This window comes from Vulpes vulpes, chromosome 3 (genome assembly GCF_048418805.1).
Source record: "Vulpes vulpes isolate BD-2025 chromosome 3, VulVul3, whole genome shotgun sequence".
NCBI lineage: Eukaryota > Metazoa > Chordata > Mammalia > Carnivora > Canidae > Vulpes > Vulpes vulpes.
The window spans coordinates 88,948,775-88,961,761 of record NC_132782.1 but is presented as its reverse complement, the minus strand read 5'-3'; positions in this window follow the sequence as shown (position 1 = coordinate 88,961,761).

Sequence of the window (12,987 nt, the reverse complement as noted above, 5' to 3'; positions counted from 1 at the left end):
TTCAAATAAAATCTAAAAACTGGTATTTGATTTCAACTGGAAAACTTGTAAGTATATTGGGACAATCTGAGTATATTAATCTGCTTTCTCAAAGGTAAATTTTGTAAAATCTAAATAGAGGTTAAATATTTTCAAGGAAAATTTAGTGTCTGAATTTGGGTACTATACCTGTAAAAGACACACCAGATTTGGAAGACTTAGTTTGTAAAAAAGGGACTACAAAATATCTCATTCATAATTTTGATATTGCTTGTTGAAATAAGTCTTCTTGATATGTTCAATTAAATAACAGATGTTACCAAAATGAATTTCACCTGCTTTTTTAACATTGCTACTAGAAAATTAAAAAAATTTTTTTAAGATTATCTATTTATGAGAGACACACAGAAAGAGGCAGAGACATAGGTTATAGGCTCCCTGCAGGGAGCCTGATGCAGGACTCAATGCCAGGACCCAGGGATCACAATCTGAGCCTAAGGCAGACCCTCAACCACTGAGCCACCCGGGTGCCCCCAAAATTTAAAATTTTAAGGCCAAAGAAATATTTCTAAGGAAACCTGCTCTGAGTGTCAAGGGCTCTCAGAATGGGGACAGTGGTCCAAGAAGATCCCTCCTCATGTGACATTGATCAGAGGGACAGCCTACCTAGACCTCTCCTGACTTGGGCCCCACAAAGCAGTGTCTCCTCAACTATCTCTCATAGAAGACATTCCCTGGCCCTCAACCTTCTCCAAAAAAGTTTCTGATCTGTTAGGGACTGGTACTTTTATAAAAAATAATAATCAAAGGAATTACTAGAAAATGAAATTTAAAAAGATACTCAAGATATTGCCAATCATGCTTGGTTCTCTTGGCAATGTCAAGATGCTGTAAAAGTTTCTAAGTGATCAGTTTTGATTTCTGTTACACAGAAGGGCAGGGGTCCACTGGCCAGATTTTGCACAACGCTGCTCTGGAGAAAAGTCAAGCTACTGGTGTGCCACCTCTGCCATAGAGAGCCCCCACCAGCCTTTAGGTAAAGAGGTCGGAAAACATTTGTCAACCCGGGCCTTTGGAAATGTGGTCAGAAACCAGTGGCTTTAAAGAGGGGACTTTCTGAGCAAATAGGCCAAGTGTCTCCTATGTGTGCAGAGGCATAACACAGGGAAGGGAGGAAGCATAATGACCCCCCGCCCTGAAAAAAAAAAAACCCTCTGGTGACTATCCTCAGAGAGAGTCCAGCAGAAATCAAACCCATAAAGTCAGAATAGATTCCATTGCTCTCTGCCTGCAGAGAGGGCCAGCTTAAGCACGTACAAAGAGCGACTGCTAAAATACAAGAATAAACAAACACGGTACAATAGAGGGACTGTGAGATGCCAATGGGATCTCCTAGGCTGGAAAATAAATAAAATAGAATCCACAAAGAAATGAAAAGTGTGAGAGACAAGTTGAGACGTTATATGATCAACTCAAAAGAACCAAGGGTCACTGAAGAAGCCTTCCAGGCAGGGAGAGAGAAATCACAAAAGAATATCTAGTTGGGGCGCCTGGGTGGCTCAGTCGTTGAGCATCTGCCTTTGGCTCAGGACGTGATCCTGGGGTTCTGGAATCCGGCTCCCCACAGGGAGCCTGCTTCTCCCTCTGCCTATGTCTCTGTCTCTCTCATGAATAAATAAAGTCTTAAAAAAAAAAAAGAGTATCTAGTAATGTTTGTGCCCAGGAGTGACATATCTACACGGTGGAGGGGTGCCCGGTGAGGACCCCTGTAAAAAGTGAAGAAAGGCCTGCACCTGGATTCATGCTCACGAAATTTCAGGGAAGGAAAGAAAAAGGCCGGAAAGGAGAAGACTCTAAAATCTTCCAGAGAGAGAGAGGAATAAAAAAAAAATGTGTGCCAATGCCAAGGATCAGGTGGGACTCTGGGTTCTCATCAGCAGCACTGGATTATCTTCCAGCAAAGAGATAATGAAGTAATGCTCCAGCGTTCTCGGGGAGATTTACTTTAAATGTGGAGTTCCGTATTCAACCAGACAATCAATCAAGTGTGAGAACAAAATAAACACATTCTTAGACATGCAGGGATTTTGGAAATTTACTTCTCAGGAAATAAAAAAATAAAAAAAAGAGATTCCTCGAGAATGTACCACATGAAAAAGTCTAAGAAAGAGGAAGACACACGCTCTTGAGAACGAGTGAAATGAGTCGGTGAGAACAGGGAGGCAGGATGGTAACCGCGCAGCCGGCCTAGGAAAGAGGTCGGTGCGTGTCACGTACACTCTCCATGAAGACCCCAGCTACCAAAATAGCTAAATGCTGTGCAGGGAACTGGGTTGCATTAGGTTTTATGGCAGAATGATCTGAAAGCTGGATTTGGTCAAAAAATGATCATTGCTAATGAGTTCAGCTAGGAAAACAGTGAACAAGACCCAAATAAGTGATTTTGCTTTTCCCAGAGCATCTACCACTGGAAGACGTGTCTTTCCATATTCATACAATTCTTTTTTTTTTTTTTAAGATTTTATTTACGTATTCATGAGAGACACACACAGAGAGAGGCAGAGACAGAGGCAGATGGAGAAGCAGGTTCCTCACAGGGAGCCCGATGTGGGACTCGATCCTGGGACCCGGGGATCATGCCCTGAGCCAAAGGCAGAAACTCAACCACTGAGCCACCCAGGAGCTCCCATGTAATTCTCTCATAATAAAATATATGATGTCCACAAGAGGCTAGGTAGGGGATCCCTGAATAATAAAGCACAGGGAGAGAACTGGTTGGCTGAGTGCCCACAGCCCCTGCGTTCAAGTTGACACAATCCGTGGGCGGGTGTTGGGGCCACAGGGTCACTGACACCAGCAAACGTGTGATCGCTGTTTTGGCTGGAAGTCATCTTGTCTTCCTTCCAGGCTCCTCCTCCGTGTTGGTAGGACAAATAACATTTTAGCTCTCTCTGCCTCAAAATGTAGCCGGGTACAGTAATTTCACAGTGCTTTCAGGTGTTCTGGAATAAAAACATCTAGTGCCTCCTATAGCTGCCCCTCCCTCTGCATTCCGCCTGGATGGCATCGGGGTGTGTGGGAGAAGAGTGGCTTGTGGGACCTGGGGGGCCACCAGGAAGCTTGGGGTCCCCAGACTCTGACCTCTGACTCCTTGGGTCTCTTTCTCAGTTTGCCGCTCCCTCTGCTGGAATTCAGCCCTACATCTGGCTCCTGCACCTGCACATCTGCACATCCAGCCTGGCCAGCTCCCTCTTGGCCTGGGGAGGTGTCTGCCATAGTCTTACCCAGCCCCAAAGTCCACCTGCAACCTGTGCTGGGGGGTCACCTGGCATACCTCAGTGGGCTCTTCCTGGGGGCCTGTGTCACATCTATCTCTGCAGGGCGTGCTGTGGCATTCAGTGTTTGCCAGGGCAGCCTGAGACTCAGGTCTGGTCCTTGTCAGGATCCCGGTCTATCCTCTCTGTCCAACTATTGAGAGAACCACAGCAGACCCCAGAGAAAGGAAAGCAGAGCCTGTGTCCAGGCACAGCTGCCAGTGCTCCTTCCCCATCTGAGCAGAGGCGAGATTCCCAGGGGTGATTTTGGGAGGGGGTGCTTTCACAGGGAAAGCAGAGGAGAGCCAACAAGCAGGGGGATAAATGCTGAGTGATCTCCCCTGGAGGCTGTGGGCTGCTTGGGGAGGTGTGCACAACAAAGTTTCCCTTGATGGGGTCACCCCAAACATCTTAGAAACAGGACGTGAACAGCAGGGTCCCATGCCGTAGCTGCACAGTGGATACGGTTCATTAAATTCATTCCATTCCCCTAATTGTCAGCTTTGTCTGCCAAGCCCCCCCTTTTCTCATCATGGTCCCCCAAATAAGTCTCAGTCTAGCCGCCCAAACTCCCACTTTTGATTCTCCTCCCCCACCGAGTAATTTTATCTATCTACAGCAGGTTAATAGCTGCCGGAGCCCCGACAAGAGATCAGGAGGGAAAATGAGAGGCTGGCGTTACCTAGAGCCGCCCCTCGGACCCAGTCGCAATGCTGTGTTTTGAGACATTTCTATATTGCACTGAGAGCAAAACAGAATGAGAGCAGGAACCCAGGGGATGATGAGGGCCTAGCTCTTAAATGACCCCTCCCTGGCTGGCGCTCCCCCTCCCTCCACCTCTCCCCTCCAGAGAGCAATCTCATCCTGTGGTGGCTGTCTTCAACTCCAAGAAAATCACTCCTTATCACTGCAACAGTCGCACGCTTGGGACAGCAAAAAGGCATTTCACAAACTATTGATCTGAGAATTAATATATTGCTTTTCTCCCAGATGCCACACCTCACTGCCATTGTATATATTAACACCCCCCAAAATAGCATCAAGAGCAAAACAACCTTCCAGGCCTTTAATTATGTTTTACGTATTTTGTACTTCCCTGCTATTATTGCTCTCTGCTCCTTGGAGCTCATTCCTCTTCATTTCAGACTGCTACCATGCCATCTCCCTATGCAGAGATGATTCAGAAGGGCATCCGTGGATCCACATTACCCCACACGGATGGAAAAAACAACCCGCTGAAAGATCCATTTACTTTCCTGGTGTGCCAAACACCTTAAATGACCCTTGACTTGTTTTTTTTTTTTTTTTTTCTTTCTTTCTTTAATTCCTGCAGAAAGCATGGCTTAAATCCAGGAGGAAATGTTCCCATCTGTAGGCTGGTAAAATACATTCAACAGTTTTCAATTGCTTGAGCTATGAAATATGATGATAGCCATCTATATATCTCATGGGGGAAAAGGTACCTTGAAATTCACTCTGCCACAGTATTGATGGGGAGGCACGTCTGCAGAAAATGGGCAAAATGACAGTACTATGACTCGTGATAGCACCAGTGCTGCAGTGAACTTAGGGCTTTTGGTCTGAACCCAGGAGGGCAGCCTCATGATGGGCCATGGAGGTGCCATCTTGTGCGGTAGGCAGATGTCAGGAAAATATAGAACCAACCCAATCACTGCAGACTGCCGTGCTCTGTCCCTTTTTCCCCTTTCCAAGGGGATAGATGATGGTCTCCAAAACTTGACCATTTTCTTTCTCAGTTAATCAACATTAGGGTAATTGGCACATTACATCCATTTTACAGTGTGGCGTATGTGCTTGCGGCTCCGCATAAATAATGAATAATCGCAGTAATGACCAGAAATGTGTGTGAGCTATTGCAGCAAGCACATAATGGATGCTTTGTTTGTCTTCAGGGACTGTATTACCAGCATGTAACTGATTAGGCTCTAAAACGCTCTGGGTTACCTGAGGCTTGAAAGGTGCTTCATCAAGTGGAGTCCATTCTCTCCGCACAGGCCGCAAGAGTGGCCCAATATGTGCTTCTAGCCCCCCTGTTTAAAAATGGAAAATATGTAGTCCTGCTCATCCATCACCGTGCCTGCCAATTGCGTTTTCCCCTCCCTTTGCTTTTAGAGAAAGCAACTGGAAACACCCAAGTAATACAAATGGCTGAGTTATGTCTGTTTTTAGCACACAATGTTTGAACACCAAAGTCAGGGCTCATTAAAAATACGAATGCGGTGGCTTATAGAATTGGCCACTTTCAACATAGTCATCTACACACCAGTGGTTCTCAAACTGTTTTATAGTAGTCTGGGTTTTTATGAGGCATCTCTCAGTATCTGTGTGCATAACACACTTCAGTTTATTTCCCCAAGGTTCAGCTGAGCCCGGCATTTCCGAGATCACCCCAGCCAATGAAGAATTAAGCAGCCCTCCATGACTGATGTGGAAAGCACCTGTCACTTATCAATATTGACGCCAGCGTGGGACCGTTATGTGACAACTAGTCGTGTCTTTCTAGGCATGCACTTATCTAATCCCTTTAAGCGTAAGCCTGTGAATATTTTACATTCTATAAAATTAAGCGCATTGTTATCTTCTTTGAACTTAAGCATACGCAGAGCGGAAGATTTGTGTTTTTGACCTTTGATTACCTTAATCAAAGACTCGAGTCCGTTTGAAATGTTCGCACTGAAATGGCTGAGTTCAGGGTGTCAGAACACCGAGAAACTTGGCAACTTTGAATCACAGATTAATAGCTGGGAGAATAAAGAAGGGAAGTTTGCAAGGAGCAAGGAAAGAAGGAACGATAGAAGGTGGGCAGGAGAAAAAACTGCCCCCAGGATGATGAGACAGAAGCAAATGCTGGGAATGAACGACATGGCTTGAAATGTTGAGCTGAGAGATAAACACACATGGTGAATACGCTGGACACTGTCAAGGTAGGAGGGTTTCATTTGGCATATTGTCCAAGACACCCACTTGGGAGTTGCCAAGAGGGACACACAGAGCAAAATCAAAACCAAACAAGAAACACTAAACAACCAAATGCATACCCGTGTACACACATGTGCCTCTTACGTATCCCGTATAGATGTTACTTTTTTCAGCACCGACTTTTGTTTTAAGGGATACCACGATCAAAGTACAATGTGCGAATGGCCCACCCTATGTTAAAGTACTTGACCAACACATGAAATATATCAATATTCTATTAATAACTATGAAGTTCCATCGGGCCTGCCTGTATTTCTGTGAGTGCAGCTAGTTTCTTTAGAGTGTGACATTCCAACCCTTTGCCACATGTCTCACCTCCAGCAGCAGCACCAGTGTATCTGACAGCCAGAGCAGATCATTTGTAAACACTATCCTCTATACTTCAGAATTAATCTCAGTTACAATTATATTATGATCAGTAACAATCATTATTTGTTTGGTTTTGGTTTCAAAACAAGGACCGGTTATAGAAAGAATGAATTGCAATTTTAAAGATGTTATTCAAATTCAGGAAAATATTTCACATGTGAACTAAAATGTGTGCTTAATGAGATAAATATTACAGCTCATGAAGCACCCTGGTTCCCTGTTTTAAATTTTAAACATAAATGACAACTCCAAGGGCCACAAGAATGGCAGAAATGAAGTAATTCAAGTTGTTTTGTTCTTTATAATCATTGTGCTATTGTTATTCATTAGAAATCTGCTGGGTAAAGACAAAAGTATGCAGTGCTGCGGGGTCACAGACAAGAACCAGTCTCAAATGAGCTTCAACAATTCTGAACCTTTAGGAACTTTATTTATTGAGATATAATTCGTGTACCATCAAGTTCACCTACTTAAAGGGTACAGTTCAATAGTTTTTGGTATGGATCTCTACTGACTTGTGTAATCATACCATAGCCTAATTTGAGAACTTTTTAACTACTCCCCAAACAAACCCTGTACCCACTGGCAGTCATTCTCTGCCCTCCACACCCAAGCCCCTCCTCCACCACCCCTCCCTACCTCCCTCGCCAACCACTAATCTATTTCTACAGATTTGCCTATTCTGAACATTTTCTACTGAAGGAATCACACAATCGATGGACTTTTGTATCTGGCTTTTTTCATTAGCAAAAGGTTTCCAAGGTTCTTCCATGACATGGCATGAATCAGTCCTTTATTTCTTGTGTGGCCAAATATCACTCTTTTCTCTAGATACACCATATTTTGTTGGTCTCTTTTTCAGTTGATGGACATACAGGTCGTTTCCACTTTTGGACAACTACAAATAAGGCTATGATCATTGATGTACAAGTTTGTTTCCTCTCACTTGAGTAGGTCACCTAAGAGTAGGATTTCGGGGTCCTATTAAACTTTAACACTTTAAGGAACTGCCAAACTGTTTTCCAAAGCAACTGCAGTGCAGCATTTACGTTCCCACCAACGTGTATAACTGTTCTGATTTTTCCTTTCCTTGCTGACACTTGTTACTGTCTCTTCTATTAGAACCATTTTAATGGATATGAAGTGGAATCTCATTGAGATGCTGATCTGAATTTCTCTAATGACTAATGATATTGAGGATCTTTTTATGTGTTGATTGGCCATTCTGCATATCTTCTTTAGAGATATATCTATTCCATTTCTTTGACCACTTAAAACATGGGGTTGACTTCTTAATTGAGTTGTGAGGGTTCTTTATGTATTCTGGATATAAGTCCCTTATCGGATTTGTGATTTGTAAGTATTCTCCCTCATTTTGTGGGCTCTCTTCACTTTCCTGATGGTATTGTTTGCAGGAAAATTTTTAATTTTGATGTGGTCCACTTGATCTTTTCTTTTGCCACTTTCTGAATTGGTGAAATAGCTAAGAAATCAGTGATAATCCAAGGTCATAGATATTTACTTCCATGTTCTCTTTTAAGAGGGTCCTAATTTTAGTCCTTACATTTAGGTCTGTGATCCACTTTGATATGCTATTTGTGTATGGAGTGAGGTAGGGGTCTAAATGCATTCTTTTGCAGGTCCCAGCACCCTCGTTGAAAAGACGTTCTTTCCTCACTGAATGGTCCTGGCCCCTTTGTTGAGAATCAGTTGTCTATAAGTAAGGGTTTATTTTTGGAGTCTCAATTTTATTCCATTATGTATATGTCCATCCTTAAGCTGGTACCAGAATATCTTGATTACACAGTAGCTTTGTAGTGAGCTTTGAAATCAGGAGGTGTGAGTTCCTCAACTTTGTTTTTCATTTTCAAGATTGTCTTTGCTATGCTGGGCCCCTTAAATTTCCATGTCAGTTTTAGAGACAGCTTGTCAATTTTTGCCAAACAGCCAGAGTAAATTTTGATAAGATTGTGTTAAATCCATAGATCAATTTGAGGAGGATGAACATGGATGTTTTCCCATTTATTTAGATCTTTAATTCCTTTCAATGATATTTTTATAGTTTTTAGTGTATAAGTCTTCATTTCTTCTGTTAAATTTATTCTTTTTTCAAAGATTTATTTATTTATTTTAGAAAGAGAGTGGGTGCATGCCAGGGGGAGGGGCAGAAAGAGAGGGAATGAGAATCCCCAAACAGACCCCTTGCTGAGTGTGGAGACTGACTTGGGGCTCTATCCCAGGACCCTGAAATCATGACCTGAACTGAAACCAAGAGTTGGTTGCTTTACTGACTGAGCCACCAAGACACACCTGTTGAATCTATCCCTAAGTATTTTACTGCTTTTGATGCTATTATAAATGAATAATTTTCTTAATTTTTTCCTTAAGATTGTAAATAGTTTTCTTAATTTTGTTTTCATATTGTTTATTGCTAGTAGAAATATGATCAATTTTTCTATAATGATCTTATGTCTCTCAATCTTGCCAAAATTGTTTATTAGTTTTAAAAGTGGATTTTAGTAGATTCCTTAGGACCATGTCATCTGCAAATATAGATTGTTTTACATTTTTTTCCTAATCTGGATGCCTTTTCTTTCTTTTTCTTGCCTAATTGCCTTGGCCAGGTGCTCCAGTAGAAGTGCTGAAACAAGCATCCTTGTCTTGTTCCCATGGCAACATACTCTTGAACTGAACATGCTGTGTATATGAGTTGGTGCGTGTTTGGGTTGGACTGTGGAACTGAACTAACTTCCCCGTAGAATACAATATTTATTAAATTTCAAGTAATAAAAATGTGCTAATCTGAGGCTCACATATATATTATTAAAACCCAGCAGTAACCACAGCAATTGTTTTGCACTTAGACCAATCAAAGATATTTTTTAAGAAGGAATAATTTATCATTGGCATTATGTAGAATTGCTGGCACAATTAGCTGGTCTTATTATTATTTTAAAATTCTCTATAGACAATGTGTTTTCTACTGCTTGCACCCAAGCAAATGACCCTCACTGTCCCACCCTTGGTGCACTGAGGCCTACACTATTTTTCTGGCAGTCTCCGAACCCTTCTTTGACACAAATCAGACTCTGATGCACATGCCAGATCACTATGGGCCTGGGCCACAGCACCAATTGCTGCCTCGTCTCCATTCTGTGCACAGAAGACCCTCACACATGCCTGCAGATTCGACCAGAGAGGGTCTGTAAGGACTAAAATTACGACCCTCTTAGAAGAGAACATGGAAGTAAATATCTGTGACCTTGGATTATCACTGATTTCTTAGCTATTTCACCAATTCAGAAAATGGCAAAAGAAAAGATCAAGTGGACCACATCAAAATTAAAAATTTTCCTGCAAACAATACCATCAAGAAAGTGAAGAGAGCCCACAAAATGAGGGAGAATACTTACAAATCACAAATCCGATAAGGGACTTATATCCAGAATACATAAAGAACCCTCACAACTCAATTAAGAAGTCAACCCCATGTTTTAAGTGGTCAAAGAAATGGAATAGATATATCTCTAAAGAAGATATGCAGAATGGCCAATCAACACATAAAAAGATGCTCAATGAGTGGCACTCCCTGCTCTGTGTCAACACTGCTGTTCAGGGCCAGAGGGTGGAGGATGACAGTGCCATGGGGGCTGCAGTGTTGAATCCACATACCCCTGCGAGGAGCGAGGGTTTGTGAGAATGACACGTTACTGTTACTCATCATGTGACCCTGGGCTTGTGGCTGCAGCTCTTTCAGTTTCTCTTCTGTTAAAAGGAACAGTGGTAGAGGCTTGACCAGCTGCCACCACCTCGGCCTCCTCCTTCTTTCACTGCCCACCTCAGAATGGAAAGTTTTGTTTCTGTGGCTTTGTTACTGAGCCTTTGGACAGAATGAGATTCTGTGAATAAACGGGGTAGAAACAACTGGCTGGTTTCATTCCTGCCCTCTTGGGGCTTGCATTCTTGGCCTTGTCAAAATTTAAAAATGTATATTTAAACTGAGTCATTTTGTTTTTTACACAGAGAGGGGGGAAATAGAGTACAGTTTCCTAATGTGAGCTCACTAACTGAGATTAGCCATTTTGAGGAAGAGGGGAGCTGTTTTGAATAAGGAGGTGCATGCTCCAGAAGAAGCTGTTAACAGGAGAGGCCACCAGGGCCCCCACTCATGTCCCCTGGTGCTCACACTTCTGGCTACAAAGTCTGCACCATTGTCAGCTGCAGCCACCCGGGACTCCCCACCTAGAGGCTTTCTGTGGCTCACACGAGCAGCTCTCAGCTAATAGCAGGTACAGCTGGAGGGTGATCACCCACCCCAAGTCACTCACCTGTATAGCAGGGTAGGTAATCTGAGGTGTGCTCCACCTGTCTCCCAAGGGTCCCCAGCTGGTTTCCAGCTGCTTACCATGGTAACTGGATCATGGGAAAACCGTTACTCGTTGCCTTCATTCCCTGTCCAACTTCCTTGCTCTCTGACCGGGATGTTCTAGGACCACCTTCTATGTAAACCGCTTGCCCTCAAATCTTTTTGGGGGGTCTGCTTCCGGGGTCCCCAAGCCAAGACAGAATAAAAGGCATGAGGGAGAGGGCTGAGAGAGGGTCTCTTGGGAATCAGGAGTGGCCAGGGCCACTCCCCCCCGCCCCTTTTTTTTTTCTTGGCAATGTAATCGACCACAGTAAGGGTCAGCAAACTCCAGCCTGCAGGCCAAACCCAACCCCACAGTCTGTTCCCCTGCAGTCTGGAGCTAAGAAAGTTGTTACTTGGGACACCCGGGTGGCTCAGTGGTTGAGCAGCTGCCTTTGGCTCAGGGCGTGATCCTGGGGTCCTGGGATCAAGTTCCACATCACATTCCCAGCAGGGAGCCTGCTTCTCCCTCTGCCTCTGTCTCCACCTCTTTCTGTGTCTCTCATGAATGAATAAATAAAATCTTCCCCCCAAAAGTTGTTACTTCGTTTTGTTTTATTATCTCATGATACAGGGATGTTTACTTTTAGAGAATCTCGCTTCTTTTTTCCCCCTCCAGTGTTGAGATATAATTGACATGTAACATTTTCTTAGTTTTAGGTGTACAGCATAATAATTTGGTGTACTCACATACTGTGAAATGCTCACCACAGTAAGTTCGGTTTGGTTAACATCCATCACCACCACCACATAGTTAACAAAAATTTTTTCTCGTGATGAGGGCTTTTAAGATTTACTCTTTTAGCAATGTTCGAATATATAATACAATATTTTTAGAGCTCCATTTTTAAGGTTCCCACACTTGTGTGTGACAACACGCTGAAAACTGCCACAAAATTGTGTATTTTAAAATATTTTCCTGAGAGAAATGAACTCTTTTAACTAAACACAGTGTGATACAATCGTGCTTTTCCCACGTCGATTAGAGGGCTTATTTTAAAAAGACGTTGATTCATTATGCAGGAAGGCGGCGTGGGTCGATTTACAGCAGTAGGAGGAAATGTGTCTTCCTTCTAACGTCGTCCGTATGCTTCATCTGGAGATGTCGCAAGCCCGCGTGGGAAGCCTTTTGGGAATGTGTGGTCTGGGTCACATGATCTTGAGCTGAGAAACCAGTAAATTTGTTCCAGGAAGCTCTTTTCTATATCTGCAAATTGGGGCTTATAATTCCTCCCTTAGTGGTTTGTTGTGAGAAGCCAGGGAGGCTGGTGAGTAAATATGTGATCTGATCTGTTTCCTTTCCTGCCCCTGACACTTGCCTTTAAGAGGAGGGTGGAGCCAAGGAGAGCTTTGTGTGGCTTCTTTAAAGTTTCCAGTGTCTTTGGTGAGTGTCAGACAAGTGGCAGATGAAAGGTGGTCTAGAGGTATAAGATGCTGCTCTGATTACAATAAAGCTTTATACTTGAGGTGATAATAAATAACAGGAATAACAGTAAAAGGGGAAAAAAGTATTGTAGCTCCAGGTGAAGGAGCCCATCTGTGCTACCTGAACTGTGGGTCAGGGACCAGGAAAACGGAACTGCACAGAGCTGAGGGACCGTGAACACAGACTCTGAGAAATTAAGCCCATCCCCTTAGGAGTGAGGAGTTTAGAAGGGTAAAGATCTCTGTGCTCCTGGGTGGGTGAAGTTGGTCAACCCTTCATCCACTCTTCAGGCACCTCTTCCTCTCACCCCCAGAGGGCGCTCTTTCCTCCTGCCTTGGCACTCCCCCCCCTTCCTCTAAAGCCCTTCCACCTGGACCTCTCCCAACTGTCTCCAAGGCTCACCTCCCCTGCAAATCCCACCCATTCGAGGGTTAGGATTGCACCTGATTGTGAACAAGGCTTCCTATGCACCAGCGCTGTGCTGAGCCTTCTGA